Source organism: Rissa tridactyla, chromosome 1 (genome assembly GCF_028500815.1).
Source record: "Rissa tridactyla isolate bRisTri1 chromosome 1, bRisTri1.patW.cur.20221130, whole genome shotgun sequence".
Taxonomy (NCBI): Eukaryota; Metazoa; Chordata; class Aves; order Charadriiformes; family Laridae; genus Rissa; species Rissa tridactyla.
The window spans coordinates 150,681,460-150,699,599 of record NC_071466.1 but is presented as its reverse complement, the minus strand read 5'-3'; the positions used below and the strand labels follow the sequence as shown (position 1 = coordinate 150,699,599).

Here is an 18,140-nt window from a genome sequence, read left to right as displayed (position 1 = left end):
TTCTGAAATTCCTTGCTTTTTCTTAAAAGTCTAGAACCAAAGCACTATGCTCAAAAGCTGAACTCACCAGCAGACGCTGACTGTGAGAAAGCATCACGCCTGTAAGTTATCATCATGGTTTGCATGGATGCATACTAAAGAATTCACCACCAGCGTCCTCCACCATCAGAAAAGCCCGGACTGCCTGGGATGTTTTCCTGGATGCTGGTTGATCCCTATAGTTTTATGAAACCTGTTAGCTTCTCTCACCCTTGGAAAAAGTCTCACCCAGACTTTTGATATTACAAACCTTGAGCTCATTGAGAGTTTGATGAAGCATAAAATAAGTGCAGTTTAACAGTTAAATGAACAACAAAGGGCTTTTTGTGATAGCTGAAGAGTACAGGAACAGAGCAGCAAAGGAATGAGAACTTGGAAAGAGACAACCTCTTATATTTGGAGGTGACATTCTGCAACATTTGATTAATCATCTGATTTATCAGTGACATGATATGATTTCAAATGAATACAAAAACTTCATTAAGTGTAATTGCTGTACTGACACAACTGATCTGAAGACTTTAGATTAAGAAAGAAAATGATAAAAAGTAGAACCCCTACAATGCTACAGGAGTACAACACAATAAGGAAATCTGACCTCTTGAAAAACATTTTCACTGAAATTTTCTGGCAAAGGTTAAACAGTAAAGTTCCCAAATTTTTGGCACAAAGAAGGAAGACTTACAAACTACTTCTCCTCGAAAAAGTAAAATGATTTTGCTTGTTTAATAGCACCTTACTGCTCCGTGGGAGCTACAGTTCCAAGGTGACTATCTCAAGATGCAGCCCATCTTAAGATGTCAGAATTCATCACAAGTGAAAATAAGTCATCTTTTTATAGCAGAGAATGAAGGATACTGCACAGCAGTTCCTGAAATTAAAAACATTGGATTTTGACAATATTTCAGTTTGGGAATGTCGACAAGTTAAACTAGAGTAGAGGAGTTTTGAGGAAGAAAATTATGAAGTAAACAAGTTGTCTTCTAGAACAGTTTCAACAACACTTTCCACTAGCCTTAGAGAACAGAAGAGACAAATATTTTTTCAATCTACTCTTTTAGAGGATTACTAAACGTTTTAATTCCTTCTATCCTAACACTGCAGCATTTTAGAAGGCTGTTGCTTCAGTAACTATTTAAAAATAAACTCTCCAGAGAGCACACAGCACTAAAAACAAGCCTCTCCAGACTGATGAGACATCTAGACAATCGTCCACAAAAGGGAACATTAGCAGAAGAATTCTCCTACAGAGGAAGCAAACATCTCAAGTGACACTCTCCAAGCAATTTAGCTGTTTTAGATCACAGCTGAGACTACACCATTTCTAAATTAACATTAACTGGTTCCCCTCCAAGAAAATAATACAGCAAGCTGCACAGCTAATGCAGTCCATGAGACGTGCCCTGGACACGTTCTATGTTCCTACTGGCTCCTCCTGTTAAGAACAGGCTTATGGCTATTGCTAACAAAATCCAGTAGTTCCTACTCCTGCACCAAAGAAAGGTAAGACAGTAAACAGCCAGGAGGAAAAAATAGAAAATGCCTATGGGGAACATAAAAAAGAGGGCAGCAGACTAAAGGAAGGAAAACATGTAGGAGGAGGAAACCAGAAGGAGCACTGAATAATGAACCTGAACAGTACACTCTGAAGGCACCAAAAAAAGCCAGTTTTCCAAAAAGCCAGTTTTCCAGTGGCACCACGTCCTGAGCTGCAAGGATAGGATACCAGAAACACAGTTCACCGTTGCTGGGATGCCAGACTCCCTCCCCAGCGCTACTGCAGTTCAGTCTGACCATGCCCAGAAGAAGGTTCTGCATCCTGGGGAGGCACTGGGCAGGAAGTGTACAAAAAGAGATGGAAGGGAAAAGTACAGTCAAAAGCCAAACAAGCAGACCTGGAGGAGATGAGAGAGGAGCTATATGTTATACACACAGCACACTCATCAACTAAGATCTCCCTCCTGTCCCAGAGGGAACATGGATCAGGAGACTGCACCCTCCCCTTGTGAGCCACTCTGGTAATACACCCATGACCACAACTGTATGAAGGATTATATCAGCAGACTGTGACAAGCTGGCCACCTGTTATACCTTATCCCTCTTCTGATTTATGTAAGTCCCATCACTTACTGTCTAAGTAGGATATGATACCAGGAAGTGGGAATAAGCGTGGTACAAGTGCAGAGAGGTGTCTGAGGGACAGTTCAGAAGCAAGTTCACTCAGTATCATGGAGCAAGCCCACAGAGTTTATATTTTGTAGCTTTAGAAGTGTCCCACTGAATGATTTGAAGGTTGGTTCACGTTCAGAAATAAATCCCCTGTCAAATAATATTGTATTCAACATTCTGAACTCAAAACTTCCCAGCATTTGCCATTCTAAACATCAACAGAAAAATTGTATCAGCTTTCTTCCACTCTTATCTGCTTTATTTAAGGAAAAAAAAAAAACCAACCCAAAACCAAAGCACATCCTCAGAGCATAGACTTCTTTACTGTGTTTTAATACAATATTTGGCACAGCAGCGTCCTGGGTGGGTCTCCAGGCATGTGTAACGCAACAGGCATTATACGCAATGCAAAAGCAACAAGAAAAGTATAAGATACAATGATGGGCTCAGCTGTAGCCCATCTGTCTTTTCTCTCTGAGAGAACACTGAATACCATCACTGTAGAGAATTAGTGGAGATCTGCTACTGATGCTGTCACCTTCTGGATAACTCCTCCATTTTCACGTGTACAAACTCCTCTCCTTCTGAAGTACTGGAAGCAGACCAGGTACCACTGACACACAGCCTTTTCCTATACTTCCCGGATGTGTAAGAAGTCCTGCTCTCCCCAGAAAGTCCACAGTATGTTTAGATTCTGTTTATAAGCAGCAAGACAAATGACACTTATGAGATCTAGAAGAAACTTGAAATACCAGGGCTCAACAAAGAAATTATACACAAAGGCTAACTCCAAACCAGTCTTTCTTTACAATCAATGCAGAAAGAGGCACAGCTCTAGAGAATTCTGAATGGGAGCCTCACTTAATTAGTGATTTAGCGTGGCTAAAGTGAATCATCAAAAGCACACCACGCTCCTTAAAACTGTTTACCCTTCCCTAACACAGTCTAATCTGGCTTTTCTTTCTCAAACTGAGCAGAACTCTGTTTATAGTAGATGAAGTACCACACATGATGTACACAGACTGTTATTAAAGAAAAAACTTTCTCCTAAAAAAAAAAAATTAATGAAACATTCTTGGATTTGACTGCTTAAAGCAAGACTCCTAGGCAAACACCTGCCTCCATTCCCAATTTCTGTGCAGATCACTACACGGAGAGGAGATGAGAAAGTCTACTGTCCTCTCCTTCATTTCTTCAGTCACGTAACCATCATGTTGCAAGACTTGGAGGACACTTCTCAACATGAGTTCCACAATAGTCTATTACATGGGTGTCACTGGATGGATATCACTTGATTTTGCACTCTTTAACTGTGTTTGAGTCAAATTTGGTTTCTTGTTCCCTTGAGATTTATTTCTTTAATGAACCCTGAAAAAACATAAGCAAGTGTTAAATGGTGCAAATCTCTACAAGCTGCAGTATCTCACAAAAATGGATCAGAGTTTATGCTATCCTTTTCACAGGACCCAACAAGAGAAGTCCTTTTTAACAGTTGCATAAGTATACATAGCATATTTAGGAAGACTATAGGAAGACTAAGAGACAAGCAAGAAGGGCCTCCCAACCACCCCATAAAACCAAGGCAGTTCCATCAAGGCCATAAAGAGATAGACACGTTAGATAGGACTCACATGGCCACAAGCACTTTTACTCGCATGGCAGTATAGATAACAAGATACGATCCCACAAAAATGCTGCTGTTCTGCCTACACTTTTAACTTCTAGTAATAAGTCTCCCCACAGACTCAGGGTAAAGAGATCTTTATAATTTAAAGGGAGGTCACTATAAAAGTTATGAACTAAAGTTACTTTAGAAGATTATACCCTAAGACGTCCTCAGACACGCTATCCAAAGTTCATTCCAAAGCATCTGGCAGCCATGATGATAAAGGATATAACTAAGTAAAGCCTGAAAGGAAGAGATTTATTAAACATCTTCAATGCACTGAAATGTCCTCTTCTCGCAACCACATCAGCTCCCAGCAAGCCTAGCCTCACTTCAAAGCCCTGCAGATTCAGAGGAATTATTTCCAAACAGCAGGGCAGAAAGCAGTAATAAAGAACAATTTTCCTGCCGGCCAAAGAGGAAGTTGATGCAATAAGTGGGTTATTTCACAGATTTTAATTAAGCTGCACAACTGGAATCCTAATGCAGGCAAACACAGCTAAAGACCCATACCGCAAGACAAATATTCCTGAACTGATGTTGGAAACAGCACAGGAAACAGCAAGATTTTCCCTTTGTTTGAGATCACCAGTCTAAACCAGAACTCCAGTACATAATATGCTACATAGGAGCAGAACAAGCAAACACACCTCTTGTACACAGAGACTCCAACTCAAGGGATGACAAGATTGCTGGACAAGTGGATCCAAAGAAAGAAGGGAGCACAGCAAAAAGGCAAACACACTCATGAAGTGCCTACTCAGTCCACTGCCAGGCTGTTCTGGTTCAGTCAGCTCTCAGCAGGGGAGGGCATTCAGAACCTCTCTGAAGTTATGAAGTCAGAAGATAAGGTAGCTCCATCAATGTTTACAGGGCTCTTCTTCATGATGGGTGAAAAGTATCCATGCCACACCTCTTTCAGGATGAACAAGGTAAAGAAAAACCACACCAAGGCTTTAGTGAATGCCTTAAAGTTAGCAGCATTAACAGGTGAGACACAAAATTTTCTACAGTATGCCACTCTGGATGACAGTCAAAAACAGACCAAGAAGGAAATCAGCTTATGTCTGTAGTTGTAGGACCCTGCATAGGAATTATTCCTGAAAGTCTTAACGTCAGACAAAAAAAACCCAAACACTTTCAGTAAAAATGGTCATTGTTTTGAACAGTTGAGTGTCGAAAAGAAATCCAGACACAAAGTGAGGGCAGCCTAGACTAGTTTTAACCATGTGGCTAGACACAAAAGATCATATCTCAAAGAAGTTGTGGAGAAAGAATGAAAAAGGTTAACATATAACCCAGATAAAGATCTGGGGAGAAGGCAGAGATGACAGGCTGAGAGAGACAGGAATGTAGTAAAAAGGCTTTCCTCACAATTTCCATAGCTTTCTTCAGTGCCCCTTCTCAAAAATGTAATGCAGTTTCTTATGTTGTCTATTGCAAAAACAACAGTTGCAGAACAGTTGATCTCCATTGGAGCAATCAAGTTTCTGTCTTCAGCATGAAGCTAAGCTTCTATGCACACCTTTAGCAGAAAATTTATGAACTCTCCTTAGGAAGTGTGGGATGAAATAGGTTCCTCTTTCCTGAAACTGAAATAATTCTATTGTTAATTTATTGTCATCTACAAAGAGCAAAAACTTGCATTTCCTTTCCTAGTCTCACTGAATACTTTTGAATTGAGTCAATTTCAATACCTCAGAAAAAAAGAAAAATATCCTTCAGTTTCCTCTTGCTACTAAGCCAAATAATTCCTGGTTGATTAAACTTTGAAAGAAAAAGCGGGAAGAAGGGGTTTCAGAAGAGAGGCCGCCCACACAGGTGAGCGCCCTTCTTTTCCTTAAATTACTTCCCGTATCTGGGCACTGAATTTCTATCACAAGCCACTCCATACATAAGAGCACCACAGTGCTGCTTCAAATCAAGATATAATACAGGCAGGATGAGCTAAGATTCATGTCAGTTTAGTGTTTACACAAACAAACCAAATGCTGTTAGAGTCCTATCAGCTACCTATTCCAAATACCTCAAAATTAGGAGGACACTGTAGGAACAGACAACAAACAATTCAGTGACTGCATGTCCCAAACACTCAGTTGGAATCCAAATGTTTTCATACCATTCACAAACACTGTCTATGTGCAGATCTCATTCCTCAGAGCGTACACTCTTGGGTTCTCCTAGATGCACTTTTCCCTTTCTCCCTCTCCCTTGTGCAATTACAACAGAAGATGTCATTCAGCTGGGGGAGGGAGGGGGAGAAAAAGGAAGGAAAGGGTGGTGATTTGATGTTCCTATGCTAGCTTACCTCGTGCTCTGTCTCCACTGTTTTGGGCTCCCCTCCTAGTAAATAAACAGTGCCTGCCTCTTGTATCTTATCACATCATTTCCAAAGAGCAGCATGAACACCGGAGCAGTATCATCGCTTCCTTATTTCCACCTATCAAATTATGAACAGCATCTCTGTAGCTGACATGTTGGCAAAGCTAAGGTCCATTCTAAGTTCCAGTGCTGCTGGGAGACCTAAGAAAACACAAGCCAGGCTCCTCTGCCAGAGCTCATGCAAAAAGCCACTTCCTGGATTTACCAGTGGGAGCTTCCCCCTCCTCTCCTTTTTAAATGAAAGGTGAGATTATCCTTAGGATCTGCTACAGCAAAAGTACTCGCCCAGGAAAATTCTCTCAGATCACACTGACACTAGGAGTACCTCAGCAGTATTAGAACAGTCATACAGTATATTGGCAAAGCTGCATTTCACACCTATAAATTAATAACAGACCACAGTGTTAAGACAAGTCCTAACAGCACTCGTATACCTGAATCTGTGTGAGGACCTAACAAAAAACAGACCATACCCCTGATTGACAGCTACACTGAGAAGATTTTAGAGTAGCCCTGGCCTGCACCCCAAGTGAAAGGATCCCCGCCCCCCCAGCCCCAGGCTCTTAAGTTGTAGGTCAACTGGCAGAGAACAGATTCCTAAAACATCAGGGCTGTAAGGTGCATGACAGAAACAACTGTTAACCAACCTGTTACTACAGCTGCCTAAGCCTTCTCTACGGTATTAGCACAAAAGCCGTAACACCAAAGAAAGTCCACATACAGGCTCTGCTGTTGCTCTCATTTCCTGTGACACAGTTAAAAGACTGGAAGTTTTCTGTCTCTACCAAAGACAAACTGCACCAGCACGGACAGTTCTCCCTCTCCCTTTACCTACAGCTGCTCTGAACACTACTCAAAGACAGCCCTTGTCTTTGCAAAGGAGAAAAAAAAACCTTAATCCATTAATGGATTACTTAAGTGACTGAGAAGTCATTTTGCAATCCTGCAAGATGACAGGAGCACATCCAACTAAGGACCAATTGTGCCTCACCTTTCTCCAAAAACAACATGGCATCAGCTCTGTATTACCATGTGTGCAACAATAACTCAAGCTCTCTCATGGAAAAGTAGCAGCACGCTAGTCTTTATCAAAGGAGACCTGCACCTGCAAAATAACTAAGATTTCTCATGTGAGGCATGTTTGCAAGATATTTGAAACCCAGAGAGGCAAGAAAGCTTAGAATAAAATGTCATCCTGACCTCAACCAGCTGTGTTTAGGTTTACTCCAGGAATATAGTCACATACTATTTACAGATCCTTTCTTAATACATAGGATTAGTATTCAAATTTATTGAAAATGGAAATTCAGATAAATGTCATTCATAATCAGCATAACTATTAGTTATTTTTTCTGCAAAAAATACTTTAAAATAACTGCTAAAAGAAAAATCTTTATGGTGTCCTGTAACATTTCAGAGGAGTTCCCCTGTCCGTTAATTTAAGAACTAAAGGATTTCCAACTTCATCAATTAGCTATAAGGCATACCTTCCAACTGTAATTTAAGATATGAATACAAGTCTAGTATAACTAGTTATATCCATCTGTGTTCTTGGACACAAGCACTTTAGCAAGCTGCAAGCTACGTACAAACATATCTGTTTTCTTAACTGTAGCGTGACTTTTTCCTTTTCAGCTGCAGATGAATATGTAGTGGACTTTTGGCTAGTTTAAAGGGACACTGCCAACTTCAATCTAACCCTAAATCCAGTTTTGTGAAAGTAAGCTTTCACAGAATCTTAGATCAGTAGAAATATTCCCATGATTAAAGAAGTTAATTCCCATGCAGTGAGTTATTTTTACCAAACGCATCCCTGCAGTACAACCAACCTATACACAATTGCTGAAAATGTGACAGTGAAAAATAAGTAGAATAAGAACATTCTCTAAAAGAAACACAGAAAGAAGTATTAGCATAACTACTGGGAAAAGAAGTCTATTTCAACTAAGGTCTTAGTTATACACAGAAAATCTTGTTTACTGGGGTTTTTTAAGCTCGGTTAACTTGTAGCTTTCAAAGTTTGTAACTAAAATGGACTAACTAATGAAATAAATGAACTAACAGATAGTTAGTTTCTGTATATACAGATTGTCCAGCAAGAGGCTAGACACGTATTTGTTCAGCTTCCCCTAAACCCTCTACACTAGAGCCAACCCAGTCCATTTAAAGTGCAGAATAACCAAGAACCCTAATTTTAAGCCTTAGGTCTAATGCTCAAAGAGATTTCCCACAGATTCTTCAGTTTGTTAACCTTTCAAAGCAGTACAACAGAATCAACAAAAGAAGTGCCAATTTTTGTAGTGACAGACTTGGAAAGTATTCCTCCATCTCAACAAAAGTTATTGTCGATTGCTGCACAGCACTAACCTTAAATGGATGACTGCCCGAGGTAAGAGATGACTTCTTTGGAATATAGAATTAAGCTGTTACAGTGAATGCATAAGCAGGTTTTTATTATAATAAGAGATGGAACCCTATGTTTAGAAGTAGTTACCCTTAAGTATTCTAACACCCTAAACTTAGGACAACAGGCTGCAGAGATTAAATCTGTATCATAATAAAAAAAAAAAAAGCAGAACAGGGACAGAAGTATGAGAAAGCTGGGCATCACTTGTACTAAACGTACCTAGAATAACAATAACAAGGCTAAACGCTTAGGTCTGCGAGACAAGCCGAAGTCTATATAAAATGAGGCCGGTATGTGCAATTTCTCTTGCGGGGGTGTCATAACCTCTCTGACGATGAAAGCACTGGGAGCACTTTATGACACTGTGGCAGTCACCGCTGTGAAGTCTACCCGCGGTGTAACGCAAAGCCAGCCCGCACAGCGGCTATCTGCGATAAAGCTGAGGCAGAATCACGCTGCACCGAGGCACCCCGGTCTGACCCGGCCGGCGGGGCAGGGCGCTGCCGCGGGGCGCCCCCCACATCCCCCGCCCCCCGTCCAGCCGCCTCCAGCCCGACATGAGCTGCCCCGGTACCTTCGGCCGAGCCACCCCCCTCTAGTGAGGGAGCGCTCGGGGGTCCCCGGGGGTAGCCGCCCGGCCGCCACCTCCTCGTTCCTCCCCGTACACCGAGCCCTGTAATCGGGTGAGGGAGCCGGCAAGGACCCGCCGCCCAGCTGCGGGCCGCCCCCGGGGATCGGGTTTCGCGGCGGTGCCCTGCCGCCCTGCGCCAGCTGCCACCGCCGCTCCCCACGGGCCCGTGCGGCCCCCGCCCCGGCCCGGCGCCGCGCAGAGACCCGCGCTCCGCTGCCAGCGCCGGGGGCGCCGCGCCAGGCCGCTCCCGGGGCGATGCCAAGGGATGAAGCGGATCCTCCGCCGCCGCCGCCGCCACGGGAGACGCCTCCCCCCGCGCGGCGGCCACCCCACCTGCCGCACCGCGCCGCACCGGAGGCCGCCCTCCTCCCCTCCCGGAGACCTCGCCGCCGCCACCGCCGCACTTGCCTTCGCCTCATGCTGCTCTGGGGGCGGCGGTCGCGGGGCTGCCACGGCCCGAAGCGCGTCCTGCCGCGGGGGGCGCCGCGCTCTACCCGTCAGGCTGCCGAACGGAGCGGCCCGGCCCGCCGCGGGAGGGAGCGGGGGGAGCGAGTGAAGCGGCAGCGACGACGGCGGGAGCGGCGGCGCGCGCACACCTTGGCAGCTACCGCCGCCTCAGCCCCGCCCCGCCCCGCGCGCGCGGATGGCGGTTGGCGGGGCGGGAGGAGGAGGAGCGCGCGAGGGCGAGCCCACCCTCGCACCGCCCCGCACCGCCCTCCCGTTCCCTCAAAGCGGTACTGCGGGGAGGGCGGCGGGAAGCAGAGGAGACAGCCCCCGGGCCCACGGCGCTATGGGGGGGAAGAGAAGCGACGACAGCAACGGGGACGCAACAACAAAAGGCCGCGGTTCTCGCCCCCAGTAGCCCCTTCACGCTCTCGGCTCCTCCCCCGCTCCCCGGCAATGGTACGCTCCCAACCGCTCGAATCGCACAAGGCCGGGCGGGGATTGGCCGCCGAGGCGGGGCCGGGGCGCGCGCGCCAAAGGGCGACTGGCGGAGCGGCGATGAAAAAAGGGGCGGGGCGAAGCGGCAACCGTTTAAAACGCCCCCGGGCGGGGCTGGGTGTTCGCGTGCGGGGCGGCGGGAGCGCGCGGGAAGGGTCGCTGGGGTGCGTGCAGGTCCGTTGGGGCGCGCGCGGAGGGCCCAGCCCGCCGCGAATCAGAGCTCTGAGGGGCGGGAGGCGTCCCGTGCGTTCCCCGTACGCCGCTCCTGTCGCACCTACCCGGGCGGAGGCCGTTACCCGCCTCCTCGAGAGGGCGAAACCGAATGTTGCCCGTTCGAGGTAAAACTGCTGCCGAGCGGAATCCTGAGGAGAATTAACCCCCGCCCCGGCACACGGTGACGGCAGCCCTCCCAGAGGAGGCGAGAAGGGCCCTCTCACAGGCCGGGGCAGCCGAAACCGTCGGTGCCGGCAGACAAAGCGCTGGCTTTCAGCGAGGCTGCTGGTGCAAGCAGAGGTTTGCACCCGGGAGTTCCATGCAGGCTTCGTGTGTAAACGGAAAACGCTGCTGAAGCCAAGCACGGGAGAGATAGAATGTAAGAAACCGGCAGGAGAAAAGTGGTGAATCAGATCTAAAAATGTCTGGAGAGGCGCTTGTAAAATCATCATGAGAAAGAGCTAAATATATTTTTGGTTCGGGGTTGGCTGGGGAGAAGCTTGGAACTGTGGTCATAGCAACTCCTCCTGTTTGGATCCTGCGGCGTTCGGGAAAATAGCTCATTGCCTGTGTGCTCTGCGCAATGAACAAAATTACACCAGATGAGTGCCTGCTCCCATTTTCCTTGTCTCCTGCTAATTGAGTCAACTTGAAAGACCCAAATATTGACTAATCCATCAGGTTATGCTGAGGTAATAGTATAGGTACTGGATCAACAGGGAAATGACAAATCCCGGTTCTTCAAGAAAGTACTGAGAGCAACATAGAAATGCTTAGGGTGTTCATGTAGGCATATATATATACACACACATGTATGCACATCTGTTTAATTTTTTAATGCTCTCAGAAGCCACTGGTTACTGACTGAATGTATCTGAAGTAGCAGTCAAGAGCACTGTAAATTCAGCATATACATACACCCACATGTCTGTGGGCATACATATATACATGTTTGTATACTGTTTATATATAAATGTTTAATTTCTATCTGTACACTTCAGTATGTATAAGCAGTGTGTGCATGCATGCTGTCTTTGCTACGCTCAGCTGAGTGCCCTCGAATTCTTCAGCCAAGGGAGCCAGTCGATGTGCACCTGAGTACAGCAGGAAATGCAAACCAATACAGAAGGACTGTGAATGACCCAGGGATTAGGAATCAAGTACAAACCCAGGATAATATCATAATAGCAATGGTAATATAAAGTACACCAGTTTTCCTTTAAATAGACCTCTCCAGCTGAGCTAATTCAAACACCTTTCACATCCAGATCCATGTAGTCGCAATGTCCTACCAAAGCCAGTCTTCCAACCCTAGCTTAAGAGAAGTTTTGATCTCCATAGTCTATTAGGGATTTTGGCATGAAAAGCAGGCAAGTACTACAATAAAATACAGGATTAAAAAAAACCGACAAAACAAAAATAGATATCATTCACAAGAGATGCATAAAATGAGCTTGTGACATGTCTGAGGAAATTCTTACTACAATGTGGTGTGACAAATATCAGCCAGAAGTGCACAATTCCCAAATCGCTATCTATATCCCTGTCTGAGAACAGATGGAGGAAAGCCTTTAGCTGATCTAAACTTGGCTCGGCCCACCCTGTTTACTGATGGAGTTTCCATGAGCATAGAAAGTAGAGCTACTGCCTGCCATCGCTTGAGAGCTGCAGCCTGCTGATTCAGTTTACGTGTTGGAAAAGCTGGCAAAGTCACCTGTCCTTACCTGAGCAGATGCACAAAGTCATGCACATATGAGTGCCAAAGGGCAGTGAAAGCTCCAGTCAATGGGTATTTCTGCCTTTGAAGTCAGGGAAGGTCACTGACGTGGTAGCTCTTTGCAGGGGAGGCAGCAGCCTGTAGTACCTGTTGATAGCCAAGACATCGAGGGGTCCTCCTCTACAAAGATGCAGGTTGAGGATGTGTTAGATTATTGGAAAATGAAAGCAGACGGAGGTAAGGGTTTACATACACTCATATGGGAGACATTTTTAAATGTTCTCAAAAGGGCCAATGTGTACAGTGTGTCCACTGATTACCGGCTAAGCACTCTGCCTCCGAACAGTCAGGAGGAGGGCTGTCAGTTTAACAGTAATTTTTGTGAAATGCTAATAAGGACCCGAATAATTCCCATTAGGGAATGCACTCTAGCATGAGGCTGCCTATGGCATCCACAGCAAGACTTGTACATCTTGGCTTGATGTTTTGGAATCCAGCACCAGAGAGGCTTAGTCATATGACAGGGTTATTTGCATCATTATGCTGTTAGATTCCCAGAGGAGTTTTCACAATGCAGTGTAAGAGGAAGGGTTCGAACAAGTGGAACTAAAGCAAAAACAAAGCACTATACTTCCTTTGCATGTCTCTTTTCACTGCGCCCACGTGGTGTTCAGAGTGGGAGGAGGGTGGAAGGCAGTACTGTACAGAACTCCAGGCTAATAAAGCGCACACACAAAAACAAGGGGCTGCAACATCAGTGCAAAATGGGCTAGTTTGTATAAGCAAGCTAAGACAGCTGAAATCCTGCATCACAGCCTAGTAGAAGACTGATGTTCCAGGCTGGTGATGAGCAAGGTAAGCCCATTGCTGTATCTTCTCTGAGGACTTTACGGAACTGCTGGTTTGCACTGGGTCAGGTAACAGTCACCTCACCCCATCCAAGCGGTGATTCCCTGTGAATGAGTGCCCGCAAGCACTGTAAAACTGTGGGCCTGGCACTCGAGAAGTCACCGCTAGTAAGCAGAGCAGCCATTGAAGCAGCAGTCCCAAACCAACCCAAGGAAAAATATTGTGGTTGAAGATTCAGCTTTTAAAAGGAGGTGAGCTGCTACTGCTCAAAATAAGGTTAGAGCATAGTACCGTGTCCCATTTTGAAAAATCAATATACAAAAATGAGGCCTGCTTTTTTAATATATTCTGCTTCCAAAAGAAATTATTGAAGGTTCGTAAGGGCCAGGTGCTGCTCCAAGTTAGACAAGTATAGCAAGCAAGGCAAGTTACAGAATAAAATCCAAGAAAGTTTTTGGTATCTCCATGATATCAAAGCTATTTTCACAGTAAAAAGGGCCAAGGAATCTTGACTTCTCTTCTGACGACCTTCCAAGGCTCTGAACTTGCCAGGTGCATGACTGCTCCTGTGGGAATTTGTAATCTCTTTAAAAACCAAGAACAGCAAATTCCACTGGAAGCATATTGTCCTGGAGCAGAGTCCCCACATCTGGAATTAACAAGTGAAAACACAGCAAGTGGATTTTCAAACAAGGAGGTGATCACCAAATTACAGGGCTGGAAGGGATACTGAGAGGTCATCTAACTCCATCCCTGTGAAAGCATTTCTGTTCCATCTGTTTTACCCCTTAAAGACCTCCCCAGTGCTGCAGACACCATGGACTATCCAGGCGAGATGTTCTTTTCTCATGATTCACTCTTCTTGCCTTTAGAAAGTTTTCCCTAATGATTAACCTGGATCTCTTTTACCATCATTTGTATCTACTTCTTATCCTACCCATCACAAAGAAGATATGTTCCTCTTGCTCCTGCAACAGCCTTTTAGATGCATGAAGATTTATCATGTCACTTGTTATTACATTCCCCAGACCTAAAACTCCATTTCTTCTTGCCTGTCCTCCCAGGTTACATTGTGAGACCTCTGGTGATTCTTGATGTTCACCTTTGGCGGCTCTCACGGACTCACTTTAGTCCATGTCTTTCCTGAATTTCCCTGAGCAGGAACAGCACACAGCGTGTTCCCAGTTGAGGCCTTACCGGTATGATGCAGAATGGAAGGAGCACTTGGTGTGTTCTGCAAACATCCCTCCTGTTTATACGTCTTAGCACGACGTTTACAGCACCAGAGATTTCTTTTGCTTTTGCTGTCCACATATGTGTCAGTTTTTGTAAAAGCCAAGGCCACAACATGAAACCAAAGTGCCACTGAACCATCTGAGATGTTCTCCGTTAACCATAACTCTTATCTTAGGTATCCAAGTGTTTCTGCTAAAAGTCACTGCATTTAAATTGCTACCTGCTGGAGGCAATTTAATTGGAGATCTCCTTGATGAGTTATAGTCTTATTTGCTGATACTCACATCTACTTGGACATCTAGAGCTATTTCTTTTTAATGTAAAAGTAATCTGTACACAAATCAGCAGCTGAACGCTTCCAAAAGAAGAAATGTTTCCATAAGAAACTGAAGGACAGCAGAGAAAGTCAATTCTACAGAAGTCTTAAAATTTGCTGTCTTCTGCATCAGCTGTAACCGTTAGCAGGAAAAGTTATCCAGTTCTTGAGAAAACATAGAGCTGACTTTCTAAGCAATAACACAGGTGTTCAACTTGTGTTTGAAATACAAGACTGAAGTCATCAGCCACCTGGCATTCTCCTGATGCAAATGGCTTATGCACTGCATAAGCATTTGAATAACTGTAATATTCATAAAATGGTAGCATTTAACTCCATTCCGCCCCCCCTGAACACACACGCACACACTAATCTGGAGTGATGTTGTGTGCAGCGGTGGGAGCTATGTTCCGAATAAATTGCTGGTGTTTTATTACAAGAAAATCAATATACAAGACTAAATCACTTGAAAAAACTACCTATTGGCTCACGAAAATGAAAGTAGAAAGTTCTCTAGGTAAAAACTCCAGTTCAACAGGGAAATAAAAGCCAGCCCATCATATCCAGTAAACTTTGATCACGTAGAAAAATGTTTCTAATCCTTCAGGATATGAAAATAAGCTTTCAGATAGGAACCAATAAGGGAAGTTTCTTTGGGGCTACATGCAAATCTGCTGAGTGTTCAGTGTAGACTTAAGCATTCGGGAGCATTTTAGGAATAAGAGAGTCTCCAGGTCTGTGCATTCACACTGTAGATAATTTCGCCGTTCACAGATTTTCCAAGCAGTAAAATATAAAATTGCAGCTGGGTTTGCTGCGATGACTCAGGACTGTGGGCATACAAGAAGCTAATGAGAAACACATAACTTTCACTTCACCATACTGTAAATTTTTAGGTAGAGGTAACCCAAAACAAAGGCTACAAAAGGACAGAAAACTCCCTCCCCAAACTGTACAGTAAGCTAAGGGCTGGGAAGAGTAGCCCAGCTGAGTCTGACTTCATGCTTCCTTTAAGAACAACAGCAGCTCAGGTGTGTACAGAGGTGCGAGATCATCTAAAGCAGTAAGATGAGTGCTTTTCAATTAGCAAAATATAGATATGCAAGAACACGACCATACCCAGCTGAAGTACTATTACGCTGTTGCCATACTATGTAATTGATGTATAAAACAAAAAAACAGAAGTACAGCATTTCCTTGTACTCAGATAGTCCCGGAGAGCGACTGAAGGAATGGATTTAAATGTACCTTGGTGAAATTTAATAGAGAAAAAGTCTTGTGAGGTTGTCATTGAGACACTAAATTGGTTCTTCACCTAATTTGGGCTATACAAATTCTGCACAGGAGCTGCCTGTGGAGGGCTCCCCCTGGGACTGATTTACTCCAGGTAGTATGCATTAAGGTCTAAAAGGCATGTTTACTATTTTAAGTTTGGATTAGGGGAGAGCCTGAGCTATGTTTTGTATACTTGCTTTTAAAGCAACAGCTTTTTACTCCAAGCGTGTAGACCAGCTCCCTTGTGGTGGTGTCTAGAAATAACCAACAGCCCCAAATCTCAAATAGGTCTGGAAGTTTTCTTCAAACTCTTAACTTACTCATGGTTAAGTTTCTCTACCAAAAGGTGGCCCTGGTTGAGGGCCTTACTGCTTTTCTAGTACTTTAAGATATGTCCTTTGACAAGCAGTAGAAAAGACTCTACCTGTGTCCCATCCAAATTCATCACTGTTTAGAGAAGTATTAATAAAAAGGGGAAAGTAAATCAATGAAGTCACTTTATTGATCCTGAGAATGTGGAACTACTATTAATAAAACATGTTGATGTTGTTTTATGGATAGGTCAAAGTCCTGATAAGGGTGTGTTTGTCATTCTAATTTATGTGCAGTTTCATCAACAAAGTATTTGTTATTGCAGTATTGTATTTATTCATCTCCTGTTTTCCTCCCCCACAGCCAGAACATCTGCTAAACATTTCTGAATCTAAGCTTGTTGGGATAGGGCCCATTACTTTTACATATTTATGAACTGTGTGGTACACTGGCATTCATTCAGCAAAGGCTGCTTCCCGAGGCTCATGCGCGAATGACATAAACCGGTGTGGGTTTATGTGCAAGAGGTCCACATGTGCAGGGGTCACCGAGGGGGCTGGAAAACCAGTTACATGCAGGAGTACTTAAGCTCCACTGCTGCAGAGGAACAGAACTATCTGCTAATACTTGAGTGATGCAGGAACACACAAAAAAAAAGGAAGAACAGGTATTTATGGTGTCCTAAGGAATTGTAATGAAAAGTAATGGGATAAAATTGAATGAAAAGAATTTGTATGTGAATCCAGAAACATCCTCTATCAAGAAAATATTTTCAAGTCTGGACAAACAGTCCAAAAAAGCAAAAGCTGCTATGTGTGTGTTTGTTATAACAGACTGGACAAAGCAGAACACAGAACTGGTTCTGGGGGTGGAAAAATGAACAAATAATTCATTTCTGATTTCTGTTTTTCTTCTGTTGTAGCCTGGCCTCTCATGCCAACACTCACACAGGCTCAGCTTTATGCTATTTACACACTGGAGGGAGTGTATTCTGCCGTTATTGTGCAGAGAACTTACACATGTGACTCCCATTACCATGAACAGAAGCTATGTTCATAAATTGCCCTTGTGTGCCTGGACTGAGCAGACCTGTCCCTATTTGCCTTTCCGGCTGGATTGCAAACAGTGCATTTCCAAAGTCAAGGTTGTAAGATTTTCAAACCTCGTGAGAAAGAACGTGGTCCATCTCCTCTCAACTGTGACAGCCATCCATGCTTCAAGGATCATTTGTCTGCCTAAATCCATGCCAGCAACAGAGCACAAGCACAATCACAGCCTAGTAGTCTTAATGAGATTACAGCTAGAGATGCCCCAGTGCTGCTGTCTGGCCAAGGAACAGAACAAGCACCAAATTCATCTGGAGAAAAAAAAAATCTCCTTGGCTTTCACGTGATCAGGCTGCAGGTTGATCAAGATTTCAGGTCTACTGTGTACAAGATCCCTTTAATTTCTTTTTCCTTATATTTATTTTTGCAGAGGATTATTATGTTTTACAAAGCAGCATATTCTTCTCACGTATCTCTAGATTTAATTAATATTTTTCAGGTGAGAATTTAAAACTGATGATCATCGTGCTCTGTAGCACAATTACATTTACAGATGCCTATTGTTAGCCGTGATAGATTGATCTCACCCATGGCTTTTGTATGTTTGACTACTATTTGTCCGTATGCTTGACTATGACATCCATGTGCTACAGTGGAGTGTGGTGGATCTTTGCCAATACAATAATTCTTTTTATCAGCAGTTTATCTGATGCATCTGTTTGGCTCACTGGAATGAAATTACTTGTAACTCTATCCTACATGGGCAAATACTCTTTCTGCACCTGTTCCAAGCGGCATTTGGTTTACTTACTGCTTAAATTCTTAATCTCAGCAAAAACAAATAAGTTAGCGTGTATAACAAAGGCTAGAATAGTGAATTAAATGAAAAAGCTGATCTTTGGATAGTACCGTATCAGCTGGCTGGAGTACAAAACCTGGT

General features: G+C 44.1%; 1 protein-coding gene across 10 annotated transcripts in view; it reads right to left on the bottom strand.

Moving 5' to 3' along the window:
- The window catches only part of MICAL3 (microtubule associated monooxygenase, calponin and LIM domain containing 3), a 197,286-nt gene that overhangs the window by 163,247 nt on the left and 15,899 nt on the right, over positions 1 to 18,140 (bottom strand). For 9 of the 10 annotated variants that reach the window (XM_054189553.1, XM_054189491.1, XM_054189465.1 and 6 more), the window contains exon 1: positions 9,703 to 9,896. The exons of the other annotated variant lie outside the window; for it this stretch is intronic. The gene's annotated coding sequence lies outside the window, so the exon portion shown is untranslated. Of the gene's footprint in view, positions 1 to 9,702; positions 9,897 to 18,140 lie in introns of those variants that run through there. 10 annotated transcript variants of the gene reach the window in all.